The sequence below is a fragment of the Arvicola amphibius genome, chromosome 6, assembly GCF_903992535.2.
Source record: "Arvicola amphibius chromosome 6, mArvAmp1.2, whole genome shotgun sequence".
In the NCBI taxonomy this organism is placed as follows: domain Eukaryota; kingdom Metazoa; phylum Chordata; class Mammalia; order Rodentia; family Cricetidae; genus Arvicola; species Arvicola amphibius.
The window spans coordinates 150,463,142-150,480,519 of NC_052052.2; the positions used below are offsets into that span (position 1 = coordinate 150,463,142).

A 17,378-nucleotide genomic window follows, 5' to 3' on the forward strand; every position below is an offset into this window, starting at 1 on the left:
TAGGCAGGGCGATATCATTCATTCTTCCCCACATCTCCACCCTCAGCACCAGCATCACCTTTAGGAATCCTAGAGGTACAGAGCCAGTGACCTAGGCCGAGGCAGGCCTGAGACAGCAAACTCCACAGGAGCAGCTACATGGGAGCAACCACTGAGGGAGTAGGCTAGAGCCAGAGACCCCTGCAGGTTTGAGCGTGAGTCTAGGACCTCCAAGGGTGTAGGCAAGAGCTAGAGACCTCTGTGGGTCCCGGTGTGAGTCTGGGACCTCTGAAGAAGTAGGCCTGAGCCAGGACCTCTGTGGGTTAGAATAACAGGAACAGAAGCCTCCCCCCCCCGCCCATGAATGAATGAATAAATGTAAAAGATAGGAGACTTGAAGTAAAAATCAAGCAGATTGCTCATGTGAAAAATTGCTGGCTGAGCTTGTTCCTTGGGCAGCAGAGGAGAGGGTGCCTGAACTGGCCTTGTCCCATAGCCACACTGATGAATATCTTGCATATCACCATAGAACCTTCATCCAGCGATGGATGGAGATAGAGACAGAGATCCATACTGGAGCACTGGACTGAGCTCCCAAGGTCCAAATGAGGAGCAGAAGGAGGGAGAACATGAGCAAGGAAGTCAGGACTGTGAGGGGTGCGTCCACCCACTGAGATGGTGGGACTGATCTAATGGGAGCTCACCAAGGCCAGCTAGACTGGGACTGATGGAGCACATGATCAAACTGGACTCTCTGAATGTGGCTGTCAATGAGGGCTGACTGAGAATCCAAGGACAATGGCACTGGGTTTTGATTCTACTGCATGGACTGGCTTTGTGGGAGCCTGGTTTGTTTGGATGCTCACCTTCTTAGACCTGGATGGAGGCAGGAGGACCTTAGACTTCCCACGGGGCAGGGAACCCTGACTGCTCTTAGAACTGGAGAGGGAAGGGGAAGGGGAGGGGGAGGAAAATGGGAGGTGGGGAGGAGGTGGAAATTTTTAATAAATAAATAAATAGATTTTAAGAAAATTGCTGGCTGGCCATTCACTAATATTAAATTCTAATATTTAGAAAATACTGAAAGAAAAATTCCCTCAAAGAAATGGAGAAAAAGACAAACAAAAAGTTGGAAGACATCAACAAATCCTTTGAAGAAAACCAAGAAAAAGCAATCAAACAGATGAAAGAAACAATTCAAACTTGAAAACTGAAATAGAGACAATAAAGAAAACACAAGCCGAGGAAATTATAGAAACAGCAATCATGAGAAAATGATCAGGAACCACAAATGAAAGCATAAACAGCAGAATACAAGAGATGGAAGAGAGAATCTCAAGTGCTAAAGATACAATAGAAGAAATCGATTTAGCAGTCAAAGAAAACATTAAATCTAACAAAAGCTTAACACAAAATATCCAGGAAATACAAGACACCATGAAAAGACCAAACCTAAGAATAATAGGTATAGAAGAAGGAGAAGAAGTTCAACTCAAAAGCACAGAAAACATATTTAACAGCTCACCCAAGAGGACTAGATGGCAGGAAATAATCAAATTGAGAGGTGAAATCAACAAAATAGAAACAAAGGAAACAATACAAAGAATCAATGAGACAAAAAGTTGGTTCTTTAAGAAAATCAACAAAATAGACAAACCATTATCCAAACTAACCAAAAGACAGAGAGAGAATATGGACAACTTTCTGGATAATATCACTTACCAAAATTAAATCAAGACCAGATAAGCAAATAAAACAGACCTATAACTGCTGAAGAAATAGAAACAGTCATCAAAAGTCTCCCAACCAAAAAAAGCCCAGAACCAGATGGTTTCAGCTCAGAATTCTACAAGATTTTCAAAGAAGAACTAATACCAATACTCCTCAAATTGTTCCACACAATAGAAACAGAAGGAACATTGCCAGATTCTTTCTATGAGGCTACAATTACCCTGATACCCAAACCACATAAAGACATTAGAAAGAAAGAGAATTAGAGACCAATCTCACTCATGAACATTGATGCAAAAATACTAAATAAAATGCTGGCAAATCAAATCCAAGAACACATCAGAACCATTATTCACCATGATCAAGTTGGCTTCATCCCAGAGATGCAGGGATGGTTCAACATACAAAAATCTGTCAACCTAATCCACCATATGAACAAGCTGAAAAATAAAAAACACATGATCATCTCATTAGATGCTTAAAAGACTTTCAACAAAATACAACATCCCTTCATGATAAAAGTCTTGGAGAGAGCAGGGATACAAGGAACATATCTAAACACAATAAAGGCAATATACAGCAAGCCAACAGCCAACAACAAACTAAGTGGAGGGAAATTCACAGCAATCTCACTGAAATCAGGAACAAGACAAGGTTGTCCACTCTCTCCATATCTATTCAATATAGTTCTTGAGTTCCTAGCTAGAGCAATAAGACAACAAAAGGAGATCAAGGGGATACAAATCGGAAAAGAAGAAATCAAACTCTCACTGTTTGCTGATGATATGATAGTTTACATAAGCAACCCCAAAAATTCTACCAAGGAACTTCTACAACTCATAAACACTTCTAGTAATGTAGCAGGATACAAGATTAACTCAAAAAAAAAAAAAAAAAAAAAAACAAAAAACAGTAGCCGTCCTTTACACAGATAATAAATGGGCTGAGAAAGAAATCAGAGAAACATCACCCTTCACAATAGCCACAAATAGCATAAAATATCTCAGAGTAACTCTAACCAAACAAGCGGAAGACTTGTATGACAAGAACTTTAAATCTTTGAAGAAAGAAATTGAAGATGACACCAGAAAGTGGAAAGACCTCCCATGCTCTTGAGTAGGAAAATTTAGCATAGTAAAAATGGCAATCTTATCAAAAGCAATCTACAGATTCAATGCAACGCCCATCAAAATCCCTGCAAAATTCTTCACAGACCTCGAAAGAATGGTACTCAACTTCATATGGAAAAGCAAAAAACTCAGGATTACCAAAACAATCCTGTATAATAAAAGAACTTCTGGAAGCAACACAATCCCTGACTTCAAACTCTACTACAGAGCTACAGTACTGAAAACAGCCCAGTATTGGCATTAAAAAAAAGACAGGAATACCAACGGAACTCAATCAAAGAAACGGATATCAATCCACCCACCTATTAACACCTGATTTTTGACAAAGAAGCAAAAAAAATATAAAACGGGAGAAAAGAAAGCATATTTAACAAATGGTGCTGGCATAACTGAATATCAACATGTAGAAGAATGAAAATTGACCCATATCTATCACCATGCACAAAACTCAAGTCCAAATGGATCAAAGACCTTAACATAAAACCAGCCACACTGAACCTCATAGAAGAGAAAGTGGGATGTACAGTTGAATGCATTAACACAGGAAACCACTTCCTAAATATAACCACAGTAGCACAGACACTGAGAGAAACAATTAATAAATGGGACCTCCTGAAACTGAGAAGCTTCTGTAAAACAAAGGACACGGTCAACAAGACAAAATGACAGCCTACAGAATGGGATGAGATCTTCACTAACCCCACATCAGACAGAGGTCTGATCTCTAAAATATACAAAGAACTCAAGAAGTTGGTCATCAAAAGAACAAATAATCCAATTAAAAAATGGAGTACAGACCTAAACAGAGAACTCTCAACAGAGGAATCTAAAATGGCTGAAAGACACTTAAGGAAATGGTTAACACCCTTAGCCATCAGAGAAATGCAAATAAAAACAACTCTGAGATTCCATTTTACACCTGTAAGGACGGCCAAGATCAAAAACATTGATGGCAATTTATGCTGGAGAGGTTGTGGGGAAAAGGAAACATTTCTGCATTGCTGGTGGGAGTGCAAGCTGGTACAGTCCCTATGGATATCAGTATGGTGATTTCTCAGAAAATTAGGAAACAACCTTCCTCAAGATCCAGCAATACCACTTTTTGTTATATATCCAAAGGATGCTCAATGAACCTAAATGCCCCTCGACCAAGAATGGATAAGGAAAATGTAGTACATTTACATAATGGAGCACTACACGGCAGAAAAGATAATGACATCTTGAAATTTGCAGGCATATGGATGGATCTAGAAAACATTATATTGAGTGAAGTAACCCAGACCCAGAAAGACAATTATCACATGTACTCACTCATAAGTGGTTTTAAAACATAAACAAAGAAAACCAGCCCACAAATCACAATCCCAGAGAACCTAGACAACGAGGACCCTAAGAGAGACTTATAGATCTAATCTACATGGGAAGTAAAAAAAGACAAGATCTCCTGAGTAAATTGGAAGCATGGGGACCATGGGAGAGGGTTGAAGAGGAGGGGAGCAGAGAAAAATGTATAGCTCAATAAAATCAAATTTTAAAAAAGAAATAAATAAATAAGCTCAAAAGAAAGAGAAAGAAGAATCATAGAGGTTGTTAGCCTGTGGTCACAGTACCAAGTGCACAGCAGACGCTGCAGTCTCCAAGCTGTCAAAGAATGGAGGTGGAGGGTGGAGGGTCACAGAGGATGGAGGTGGAGGGTGGAGGATGGCCAGAGGTATTTTTGTCGTCGTGATAATAAAACACCTGGCATGGTAGCTCACTGCCTACAGTTATAAAGTATTTATGTCTGTAATATCAGGAAGCAAGCCTAATGCAAGGCATTGCTGTGTGATTCTACCTAGCGGTCAGTCCCGGAAAAGCATGACCTCTAAGGCCTCGGTCAGGAAGGCTGCACGGCACACAGGCACACCAGAGACCGAGATTGAGTGATGAAGCATTTTCTCAAGGTCACACCTGGAGTAAGTGGATCCATGCCAGGATCTGCTGGGTTTCAGAGCCAGGTGCTCCTAACTGCTGATACCAGAGAGAACCCTATCCGATCTGAAGAGCCTGTCTTTGTGATAAAGATGAGGCTTGTTTCTAAAGAGCAAGCGAAATAGCAGACACTGGAGACTTAATGTGGCTTCCCAATGCAAATGTACAGAGCAAATGTTCATATTGGTGGCCAATTCTCCTGAAATTGTCCCATTAATTTGCTGTGATGCCAATAAAACACATTAGCACTTGGAAGAAGATCTTGACAAAGCAATTGCAATTAAATTGGGTGAAAAAAATGTACAAAAGTAGCCAAGAAAATGTCTCAGAAAGAAACATAGAAAGAGAGCTCACATTACCCACTCACTCTCTCGATGGATATTTAGGCTTCCCTCTCGGCAATGTTCTACAGAATGGGAGGACTTACATGGTGTGCTTCCGGGCAAAGAAGATACAGGAAAATGCTTCTTGGGAGACAGCAGCTAAAGGGATTTAAGCACTTTGCATGTATAACACCTTGCACCGCCCCCAGTATTCCAGACTCCAAACCCCAACAGCTGCACTCTGCAAATCAGATACGAACCCACAAACATCATGTGGCCAGGAAGTGGAGGTGAAGGAGCTAAGCCTGCCCAACTTCAAGGTCACTCACTGCCGGTGACTGCAGAGTGATGTTGAGATTTGCAAGCTCCTCGGGTCAATGGAGAAAGCAGATGTCTTGAGACATCTGGTTAATTTGGCATTTCAGGGTCACCCTAAAGGTAATGAGGGAAATAAAAAGTTAAAGGTTTTATGATTTTATTTATTTTATGTGCATAACTGTCCATATGAATATATATGTGCTCCATGTGTGTGCCATGCTCATAGAGGCCAGAAGAGGGCGTCAGATCCTCTGGAACCAGAAACTGAACCTGGGATCCTCGGCAGAAATAGTGAGTGCCGTCAGTCACTTAGCCATCTACAGCAAAAAAGTTTTATAATTTGGACTGAGAAAGGTTTTTCTCAGCATATTCAGAGGCTCGGCTGTGAGCCCCTCCTTTCCAAAATTCTAAGTATTGTGAAAATATGCTATACTATTGAAACAATGCAGCAAACAGTTGAACAACCGTTCACCGCTGTGGCTGGCACCCTTGTCACCGTGACTACCATCAACAGTAGCACTGCCATCCTTGACATTGCACCTTCATCTCGTTATCATCATGACACATAGGAACAAGATTTTCAAAACTCAGGAGATATATATAAAAATTTTAATTTTTAGTGTATCTGAAAGAGGGGGCCAGGGGAAGAGATTGTATTGTGACATTTGACTTTATACACATCTGGTTTTGTGATGGATACATCTTATTAGAATCCAAATGGAAGCTCTGAGGAGCCTTACTCTGAGTAAGGGCCATCTATCTATAAGGAAAAGAAAACAGAGCAGAAGAAGTGATAGAAAGAAATGAGGTCCCTCCCCTGGTCCCCAGAGCGTGGACAATGAACAGGGTGACTTCCAGATGCTGGGACAGACACAGGGAAAAGCAACTGTTGATTCGGGGAGTTGCTCCATCTTCTCCTTGGAAAAACAGGAGTTTTCATTTTAATACTTATGCGGGCTCAAATGGATCTTTATGCTTGCTAATCAAAGTACCCTAACACAGATAAGCAGCTGATAATGCAAAAACAATGCATTCAACTTTACTGGAACATAATTGCAGACTAAAACACACAGACATCAGCTATCACCTATTACACTGAAAAAAATATTAGTCAGATGATTAAACGCTCAGTATTAGTGTGCGGGTGTGTGTGTGTGTGTGTGTGTGTGTGTGTGTGTGTGTGTGCTCCACATTCACAGTGCTGTTGAGCTCATACATCTATCTGGTATACCTTTGATATAGTGCTTGTTAGTAAATCAGTTAGCCTTAGAATGAGAAATCCCATTTTCAGATAGTGTCCCAAGAAATCTTGGGCCCATTTCTGAAGGTACAATCACCAGGATGATGACATTATTTATGCTGCTGCAAAAACTATCAACAGCCTGGGTGTTTGACAGCAAAAGAATGAACAAGTTGGACACTGTGACAGACACTATGGCAGACAGTGGTCCCTCCTGTGGGACAATGGTCTTGTATTTTGTAAAGATTTATCACTTGTATTGGTTTAATAAAATGCTGATTGGCCAGCAGCCAGGCAGGAAGTATAGGTGTGGCAACCAGAACAGGAGAATTCTGGGAAGAGGAAAAGTCTCAGTCTGCAGTGGTCACCCAGATGCAGAGGAAGCAAGATAGAGTACCTCACTGATAAAGGTACCAAGGCACATGGATAACAAAGGCAATAATTATGGGTTAATTTAATAGGCAAGAGTTAATTAATAAGAAGCCTGAACTAAGAGGCCAACCAGTTTATAATAAATATAGGCCTCTGTGTGTTTCTTTGGGACTGAACGACTGCCATTCAGGGCAGGACACAAACCTCTGTCCACAGGTCCCCAATCTCCCCAGTTCCTAGGGTTTATACCTTCTGGTCAAACCATTACTTTGAATGTGAGCAGGACCCAAAACTTGCTTCTGGCCAATAGAGTATCTCAAAATAAGTGGATGTCATTTGTAATTTGACAACAAACTGTTGTAACTTCTGTCTTGCTAGCAGATTCTCTATCAGGAAGGGCTGCATGGAGAAGAACTAAGGCCACTTCCTCAGCCAACAGCCACTAAGGAGCTCTAGCCCTCAGCACAGTAACCCAAATGTACCTGAATCTTATCAACAGCAGTGCAGGTAAACCAGGGAGGAGCCCTGGCCCTGTGGAGCTTTTAGAAAAGATCCAAGCCTGCCAGACACCTTCATTACAGCTAAATGAGGGAACCAGAAGTGAAGACCCCCAACTAAGCCATAGGCAGATTCTTGACCCCCAGAAACTGTGAGATAATAAATAAAAAACCACTGTGTCAATGTGTTACACAGCAATAGCTAACTAATACAAAAACCATTCTACTTCCTTAAAAAGCAAAGTTATATCTATTTGTATAAAATACCAGAAAATGTTATTCTTACTTTAAAGCAGAATATAAAACATGTACTCTGACTTCATTTTTACAAATAAACGACAAAAAATTTTAATGTAAAGATAGAATTCTAGGATTTGATCAATAGTTCATAAGACCTCTAAAGAGAAGAGGTCAGGAGACTCACCTTATAGTACCTATATTTAATTCTTTGCAAGCTTATTGCCTTTAAAAATAAGTCTTTCTACTTTAAAAGTAGTATTATAGCTTTAAAAAATGAAAGGTGAAAAGTTTGGGGCAGGAGAGATGGCAACGTGGTTAAAAAGGCTTTGCTGGGCAGCACTGTGGACTAGTCCAGATCCCAACACACATGTAAGAAGCCAGACACTCATGCGCATCTGTGCGCCCAGCTCTGAGAAGAGCAGAGAGGAGAGGAGCACTGACTCCGGTCTGAGAAGACGGGAACCCCAGGTTCAGGCAGAGAGCCTGTCTCAAAAGAGGATGCAGAGAGTGACAGACAAGGGCACCTGACTCCTTTCCAGGCCCTGAGCACAGGTACTGTGTGCACGTCTGCACACAGACACATGTGCATACACCCACACAGACACACAGATGAGTAAGTAAGTAGTGATTTTTTTAATCTAAGAATTCAGGGTCAGAAGATAAAGGCATTTGTCACTAAAGCCTGACGACCCGAGTCCAATCCCTGGGGCTCCCGTGGTAGAAGGAGAGAGCTGATTCCTAAAAGTTGTCCTATGACCTCCACCTCCACACGTGAGTGTGTGTACGTGTGTGTGCATTCACGCGCACACACACACACAAACACACACACACACACAGAGAGAACATAACAAAAACTGTTTAATCAAATAACTCAATAAAATATTCCAACCTTTGTACCAAAAGTAAAATTTCCATTATTTCCATTCCTGGTTTCTTCTCTACGTTCCACTTATAGAGGCTGACTGGGTGAATTGTCTACTCTGCAAGCCTTCCTCCCAGCTAGGGGTAGTCTTGTGTTAGACCTGGGCCCTGATACACAGATGGAAGTGCACTGAGAGGAACTGACTCCCTCCCTTGTTCCTTGACTGCTCAGGCTCAGAACATACATCATGTGGGTGAGTTACCCTGACAAAACCATGTGGCGTGTGCTTTAAAACCAGACGTACGTAGCTAAGGTAGCTCAGAGGAGGAGCATGTGATCTGACCTTGACATTCAAGAGCCAGGCACTGGTGAGCCTAGAAGGACACAAGGTAGTGGATGGAATAAGAGAATCTTAATAGGAAAGCTGAGTCACCATTCTTTAGAAGAAGGGCTGAATTGAGGGCGGGGGCCACACTCTCTGCACGGTCATGTTTTCTGGAGCTGGGATTGTGTTCAGTTGTGATAGAAGCAGACTCACAATGGCTTGACCAGGAGTCATTTCATTAGCCCACATGCAAAAAGTTGCAAAGTGGCTACTCCCAAGTGGTGCTGACTTTTCTTGGGAAGAGGCGAGAAATCCCAGATTGGGCAGCAGACCAATAAAGAAATAAATCAAGAGAGTGGACGTTCAAGTCCAGCTTGGTAAACCAGAGAGTTTACTGAAGTTTACTTATGGGAACAGGGCTGATTAGGAAGCAGCTATCCCACCAGGAAGTCCCCTCCCTGAGTACGACAGCTCACCTTGCTGTCCATCACTGAAGTGTCCCCCCTGAGGTCAGCTCTCCGCCCATCTAGACTCTGGATTTGGGTAACCGAGGCTGGAGGAGTCAGGGCTACTGTGTCCTGTGGCAGTCTGTCCCCACTTCTGCTATGAAGGAATCTGACAACACCATTACCATCACACAGACCCACCCCACACCGAGTCATCCTTCTGCTTACTTTATTGCTACGCCGCTGACTAAGGTATCCTGCAGAGGACCACACAACCGCGTGACGGCCGATGGTTAGGCGCCCAGGAGGAAATACTCCACTACAACACCAGGACTTGTTCCTGAGCCCTGCGACCTCTGGGTTCTGTGTCCATTTCTCCTCAGTTCTTGGGGTCTTTCCCTCTGGGTCAAGCATGGCTGTCTCAATGGTGGTATCAAAGGAGACAACAGGAAGGCAGCTGAAATTGATTAAGTAAAAAATGCTGTGGCTCCCCAAGTGGCTGCAGCTGCAGTGAGCCATGAGACCATGCTGCCCCCGAGTGGGGGCAGGCAGCGGGCCCCAGAGCAGCCAGTCCCAGGCAAATATGCCGTGGTCTCCGAAGGCGGCTGGTGCTGGGTGGCGAGCCACATGGTGGTGGCAGGCGAGAGACAGACGGATTGGCACACCATGCAGAGTGAGGTTGGATATTTATTCAGTGGGTTATGGAAGGGAAGAGGGAGAAGGAGACAAGAGCAGAAAGAGAGAGAGAGAGAGAGAGAGAGAGAGAGAGAGAGAGAGAGAGAGAGAGAGAGCAGAAGCTGCCTCTTAGAGAGGGAGACAGAAAGGGAAGAGACTCAGGCTGCAAGCAGGACGGAAGATCTGCCTGCCTCAGCGGATGGGGGGAGTGGGCGTGGCTTGTCTCTTAAAGAGACAGAATAGATCATTACAGCAGCCAAGGTAAAGGAAGAAGTTATTCCTTCTGTCTGACTTTCCTACTCTGAGAAAGAGTTTCACACCTTTTATCTCATTAATCAGAATGGGTCACATGACAATTGTTAGCTGCAGTTTAGGCTGGGAAAGCTATTAACAGATTTTTTCAGGAATTAAGATGATGGAGAACAAAGCAAAAACAGTTGGAAGTCAGTGCTGTGGACACCCCTACTCTCAGCATCTGCCTGGACCAGGCACAAGCTCCACGTGTCCTTTGACTGCACCCTGGACTCATCTTCTGACATCATCCCAGAGCTCTTTGTCTTTCTGGACTCCCAGAGGCACAGCCCAGGACAATTCCCACACGTGTCTCTGCCTTATTCTGAGTCCATGAGTCTGCAGGCCTGGACAGCCAGTGGTAGCTGCCACTCCTCTGCCTTACACTGAAAGTTCTCTCCTGTCCTTGGCTTAGAAGACGGTTCTTAGTTCCCTTCTGCTGTGAGTCTGTGTTCTCCAGAGAAATGGACCCAAGAGAGGATGTAGGTGTTTCTGTACTTGTGTGTCTCTCTCTGTGTGTCTATTTCTCTCTGTATGCATACGTGTCTCTCTGTGTGTATCTGTATATATGTGTATATGTCTGTGCCTGTGTGTCTATATGTGGTCTCTATGTGTCTCTGTCTCTGTGCATCTATGTGTGTATGTGTGTCTCTGTATGTGTTTGTCCCTCTTTGTCTGTGTGTGTGCCTCTGTGTGTATCTGTGTATGTACGTGTGTCTATGTGTGTATAGTAGGGTAGAGACAGAGATTTTCATCATTATCATTATTGTTATTTAACTTTTATATGTTTATATACTATGTATGTGCATGTGTGTATATTTGTAGCACTATGAGTATCTGTATGTGTGTGCCTATCTGTGCGTGTATCAGTGTTTATATGTGCGTATTTGTGTGTATTGTAGGTAGAGACAGTTCTCATATGATCGTTATTATCATTTAACTTTTATGTATGTGTTTGTGTGTGTGTCTGTGTGGGTGTATGCCACGTGCATAGGGTGCCCACAGTGGCCAGAAGAAGGCATCGGGTCCCCTGGGACTGGACTGGAATTACAGGCAGTTGTGGGCTACCTGGTGTGGGTGCTGGGAAACAAAGAAGTCCTCTGGAAGACCAGCAAGTGCTCCTAACCACTGGGCCATCTCTCCAGCCCCCAGAGGTTTATTTGAAGAAATCAGTGCACCCAACTCTGGAGGCTGACAATTCTGCAATCCAGGGCCCTGGACTGAGGCCCCAGGGAGGCCCATGCTGCAGCTGAACTCCATCTTTGGCTGGTAGAATCCTTGTGTAGAGCTCATTGGCCTTTTTCATATCACTTGGGCTTTTAACTGATTCGCTAGATACACCCACTATGTGGAAGGCAGCCTGCTTTTTTCGAAGTCCAATGACTTAATTCAGATCTCACCCCCAAACCCTCACAGAAACATCCACAGGGACGTTCTCACGAATACCTCGGTCCTGTGGCCAACCCACACATTCTGCTGGTTCCTTATTCTGAACCTGGGTTGGTCACGCCCTCCTTGTGGCTCCCCTAGTTTCAGGCAATATTGCATACTGCAGGTGCCTTCCTGGCAGGCTGTCAGCAGTCAGCATGCCACTTCCTTCCCTTGGTCTTGGGGCTTCAAGAGCCCCTTTCCTCAGCTTGCTTTGTCCTCGGAGCAGAATGGTTAAGAGACCAGAATTAAAATCATGTGGCTCTGACGCCCAAGCAGAGATGCCACGAGAGTGAAAATTCTGGAGGACCAGGGGCGAGCGGTCTTCTGAAGGAGGGGAGAAGACAGCTGGGCGATGCAGAAACGAGGTTCAGAAGTTGCCCAAAGATCACGATCCCATGATTCCCAAGATACTGGGCCCAGACAATCTCTTCTCTCACCCTCACTTCTCATGCTCGGCCCTGCATCCCTGGACCAGTTCAGGGCATTTTTGTTGCTTATGATCAGAAGATGCCTTAGGCTCTTCCTTCTCCCCTTTGGCATCTCTCAGTGGTGTCTTCTCTTTGGCCACCAGGACAAAGCACAGACTCTAGCATAATGTTCAAGTGCTGTTTTGGTCTTAGACCAATGAACCTTCTCAGCCTCGCTCAGAAATCCCACTGTTCCTGGATTCAACATCCATGTTCTAGCCAAACTCCTCCCTTCCCCTCCCTTCCCCCTTCCTTCCTCTCCCTTTCTCTCCTTCTCCTTCCCTTCTCCCTCCTTCCTCGCTCCCTCCTCCCTCTCCCTGTATGTGTATGTAGTTCTCTCTCTCTCTCTCTCTCTCTCTCTCTCTCTCTCTCTCTCTCTCTCTCTCTCTCTCTCTCTCTCTCATGCACTTGAATGCTAGGGTTTGAACTCTGGGGCTCTCTGCTCTCCCACAGGGCTGTTAGAGACAAGCGACTTAGCTCACAGTTCTCCATGTGCCTGGCTTTGGGGAAGACCTCAAGGCAGACTAAACAGGGGCATGCACCAGAGATAGAGACTGCATTACCAACAAGAAGCAGGGTGAGACTCAGATCCCAGAACCCCTTCAGAAGGCTGCTCCCAACTAGTCTAAGGACCTTGTACTATGTCTTAGTTAGCTCTTAAAGGTTCCAGCATCTCCCACATCACACAATGGGGATCAACACTTGGAGGACAAACAACACTGAAAGCAGAGTATCTGAAGCTGTTTCTTGGAATATCTCTCCCACCCAGTCCATGAGCTGCCCTACTCTAGAAATTCACCTCCTGGCTTCCTCTCCACTCCGTACCCTGAGTTTTCACAAACAGTCTGTTTCACCAAGGGAGCATATGACTAAAAAAAGGGGCGTGTTCGTATGAATCCCTAGTTGTAGAAATGAGAAGTGGGAAGTCCTCTGTGGCTTCCGTTTCCTCCTCTGCAGCCTGGAGGAAATAGCAATGCTTACCTTACAGGGCTCTGAGGAGAATCATTGAGATGCTGTAAGCAAAGAACTCAACACAATATGCAAACACTTGACACATAGCACGCCTTCCTGTCTCGCGAGACCGAACTGGGCGCTGGGCGCCTTCCTGTCTCGCGAGACCGAACTTAGCACTGTGAAAATTTAGAGATGCTGGGATTGGCTAGGTCTGGGCCCCGCAGCAGCTTTCAGGGTTAGGAACTGGCTCTACTCCTCAAGGACACCCAGAACTGAAACCCTCACCACATCTCAGGACTCTGGGTGCACAACGGCCAGCAAATCGTGCCCACTCCCAACCACACTCTTGGTCCTGCACAAACCCTAAGCCACCATAGGAAATAACCGGTGACAAAACCCAGCTGGTTCTCAGTGGAATTTTCCACAGGCTTCTCCTATTAAATGCTATCACCATACTGTGTCATTCATTATTTTAATTGTTGCATTTGTTTGTTTGTTTCCCCCCCTTTTCTCTCTCTTCCTTTCCCCTTTTCCCCACCCCCCAATTTCTAGCTGTCAGACTCGGCAGAGATTATGCATTCCAAAGGAAAAACCTTTTTTTTTTTTTCCCTTTCTATTTTTGTCAACAGCAGTTTGGGTTTCCTTAGCATGAGAGACTTCTTCCAGTGCCCTTTGCCGGAAGAAGATGGTGTTCACACACTCAGAGGAGGGAAACTTGGGGATGGCAGCCTCCATAGCCCCTGTAAGGTGGGACTGTGGTTTTGTTAGCACTGATGCCTCTGTCAGGGCTTAGCCACTTCCAACGGTCTCTCCATGGGATGGAGCTGGGAAGCTTCAGAACTGGAAAAGTTTGCAGTTGGGAGGCTAGTTGCAGCGTTTTTCCCAGCACAGGCAGTTTGACCATCCCACCATCTTGTGGTGGCTCTGCTCCCTTGGGGTATAACTCCTTTCACCCAGCTTATTAACCACATTTCTGATCAGCACCCTGTCCTCCATACCAGTCTTCTTCCCATCCTCTTAACAAGGCCATACCTCCTACCTCAAAGGAACTTGCTGCTCTTCCCATGTAGACGCTGCCCTGCCCTCTCTCATTGCGCCAGCTCAGTTCCAATGCCAATCACACTAGGCATGGTAAACACAGTTGTTCCAGGTATCCCCAGACCTATTACCTGCTTTAATTCCCTTTAGCAGAACGACCTGGTGTGTTTGTCTCTGTGTGGTGGTAGTAGGCCCTTGTCTATCTCGCCTAGCTCTGGATCCTTGCACAAAATTAGAGCCCAACAGTCTTCCATAGACTTTTGCTGAGTAAATAAGTGAGTTTAATACTTCCTTATTTAGTTTTTGTTTGTTTGTTTATTTGTTTTTGAGGCAGGGTTTTATGCCATTTAGGATACTCTGGAGCCAAGGACAACCTTGAATTCTCGATCTTCTGGTCTCCCAAGTATTGGGATTACAGGTCTGCAAACCACATCTGATTTTCTCTTCCCTTTCATCTCTTGATTTGGGCCGTGCCCAGCTCTTTGCATCAGGCATTGACTATGACACTGCCTTTACAGACTAGGAAAGGGCCTCCGAGTTGGGAACGGATCCGCTCTGGCTGCCTGTCCTTGCTGTGTGACAAAGCACAGCTCAGCACACTTGCCTAGAACAAGGAAATGTTCTTTCTGTGGGTCGGCGTGGTTCTTATGCTGCTCTTGCCTGAGCTCGTGCTGCACTCACCTGACAGTTCTAGGCCAGCTGAGCTCACTCTCCAGCCGCTCTGCCATCTGAAGCGTCTGCACAGTGCCATGACTGGAGCGCCACAGGGATCGTGGAGAGAGAGCTCAAGCTGCAAAGCTCCTTGATCCAGATCCCCAGAGCAGGGTATATGCTCCATCCCCCTTCGCACAGGAGCCTGGACCAAACTGTCAGGATGGATTTTGAAACATCCATCCTTCCAAGCCACCAAGGGTTCAAACCTGCCTGACCGTGCCGACGACTCAGAAAGAACTGAAGGGACCATGACCATCAACAAGATCAGATGACTTGGGTCTAAAGAGTGGACTCAGCAGTTAAGAGCACTGGCTGGTCTTCCTGAAGACCTGAGGTTGAGTCCTACCACCCACACAGTGGCCCACATTTGTAACTCCAGTTCCAGGCTGTCCAATGCTGTCTTCTGGTCTCCACGGACACAAGGCACACACATGATGTAAAGACATACATCCAGGTAGAACATTCGTACATATAAAAATGAGAACTAAAAACTTTTTTTAAAAAAAAAATCATATGACCTCAGAAATTATAAAGGCTTTCAGTAGGCTGAGCTCTTGTTAATAGGGCTTATTCCCTGGGGACTCAGGTAACGAAGCAGCATCTTCCAGAAGATTCCTCTAATGGCATCCTACAGAAGACAGAAAAGAGACACTGCAAGTTCCAGTCAAAGCCATTTCCATCAACACATTAGTATCTATACAAGTTACAGCCCATCATGGTCTAGCTGAGAAGAGCGCTATGTGGGTGTGGCCAGTGGCCTCACTCGTCTTGAGGAGGCCACTGGGGATGGGAGGAGCCTGGATTTGAATGTAACTCCAAGGAGAAGTGTGGGCTTGCACTTTTGTTTTTTGTTTTTTTTTTTTTGGTTTTTTTTTGCTGTTTTTTTTTTTTTTTTGTTTTTCGAAACAGGGTTTCTTTGTATGTAACAGCCCTGGCTGCCCTGGAACTCACTCTGTAGACCAGGTTGGCTCCGAACTAACAGAGATCTCCCTGCTTCTGCCGCCCGAATGCTGGAATTAAAGGCATACACCACCACACCCAGCTCACACTGATGACCTGGGCTGCTTGTCAATGGCGAGCAAACAAGAGAAGCATCCAGAATGTTACCTTGGACTGGTTTGGCACATATATCCCTAGTGAGCAGAGGATATATAAAGCTCCTATTTCCCTCCCACTGCCCTGGCCAAGGCTTTCTCCTTTGCTGTCCAAGCCTCTCTGAGGTGAGTAGGACCCCTTAGGGCTACAAATGGAGACACCTGTCTAGTGCTTACCACAGGGTTTCCATAGAGGGGCGGGATGGCCACTGTGCTGTGCCAGGCACTGGGGCAGCAGCCAGGCAGAGGGAGGCAGGTAGGTGAGTGGAGCGGCCCCTGGGTCTTTGGGGATCTGCTGTGTGAGGGAGTTCTCTGCAGAAGTTTGGCAAAGGGACATGAGAGGTTCAGATCCCCGTGGATTTCAGGCACATACTACTGCCAGGTGCCACCTCAGGCTGCCTTGGCTCCACATCTGGGGGACAGGACTTCCTGCCTGGACAGACTTTATTTGTCCTACCCTCAAAACCCCAGCCCCTCCCTATTATCACCAGAACCCCCATTCTGACTGAGCTCTACCTATTCTCAGTTCTCAGACCTCTGCCTTTTCCAGGTCCCCAAACTGGTTCTTCTCTCACATTTTGCAAGCTTGGAGTGGTCAGGTCCCGGGAATTTGGGTGAAGGATTCTGCCGATTTGGGGTTTAGAATTCTCAAGCCGGAGTGGGTCATAGCTAGGCATCCCCTCTCACGCCATCAGGGTGCACACAGGTGGGCAGGGTCTCAGGCCAGGGAGGTGCCCAGGGTAAGGGGGAAGCCATCGGGTGTGTGTGCGCAGAAGGGTTGATAAGTGACCCTGTGAAAAGAACAGAGACAAGGGAGAAAGTGTCCAGAGAAGGAAAGGAGGGAGAGAAAGAGAGGGAAAGAGAGAGGGAGGAGGAGGGAGAAGAGAGAGCAAAAGAGGGAGGGAAGGAGGAAAGAGAGGAGGAGGAGGGAGAGAGGAGGACAAATAGGGGAGAGGAGGGGATGAATATGTGAGAAAAATGCTAAGGGAAGGAGCGGCTTTCAGAATAAGGAGGAGCGAGCTGGGGGCGGGGACGAGGAAGTGGGTGTTAGGCGCACGCCACCAGCTCCATCCTTGCCCCAGCCAGTGCAGGCGCGCGGACCTAAGCGACCCGGTGCTGGCAGCACACAGCAGCAGCACCAGGTAAGGTAAGGTGGCCGCCGCCTCCCGGGAGACGTCTCCTCGGGAAGGGAACGCGGGTGGGTGACGCGATGACCAGGCTGTGGCGTGGACGCTTTGGCTGCCTGCTCCAGGATCCTCGGGGTGCATTGTGACCCCGTG

General features: G+C 45.7%; 1 protein-coding gene across 4 annotated transcripts in view; it reads left to right on the forward strand.

Moving 5' to 3' along the window:
• Positions 1 to 17,168: 17,168 nt before the first annotated feature.
• The window catches only part of Hrh2 (histamine receptor H2), a 43,586-nt gene continuing 43,376 nt past the window's right edge, over positions 17,169 to 17,378 (forward strand). For 3 of the 4 annotated variants that reach the window (XR_005285951.1, XM_038335271.1, XM_038335273.1), the window contains exon 1: positions 17,169 to 17,240. The gene's annotated coding sequence lies outside the window, so the exon portion shown is untranslated. Of the gene's footprint in view, positions 17,246 to 17,378 lie in introns of all 4 variants that reach the window. The other variant, XM_038335272.1, reaches the window with a different exon arrangement.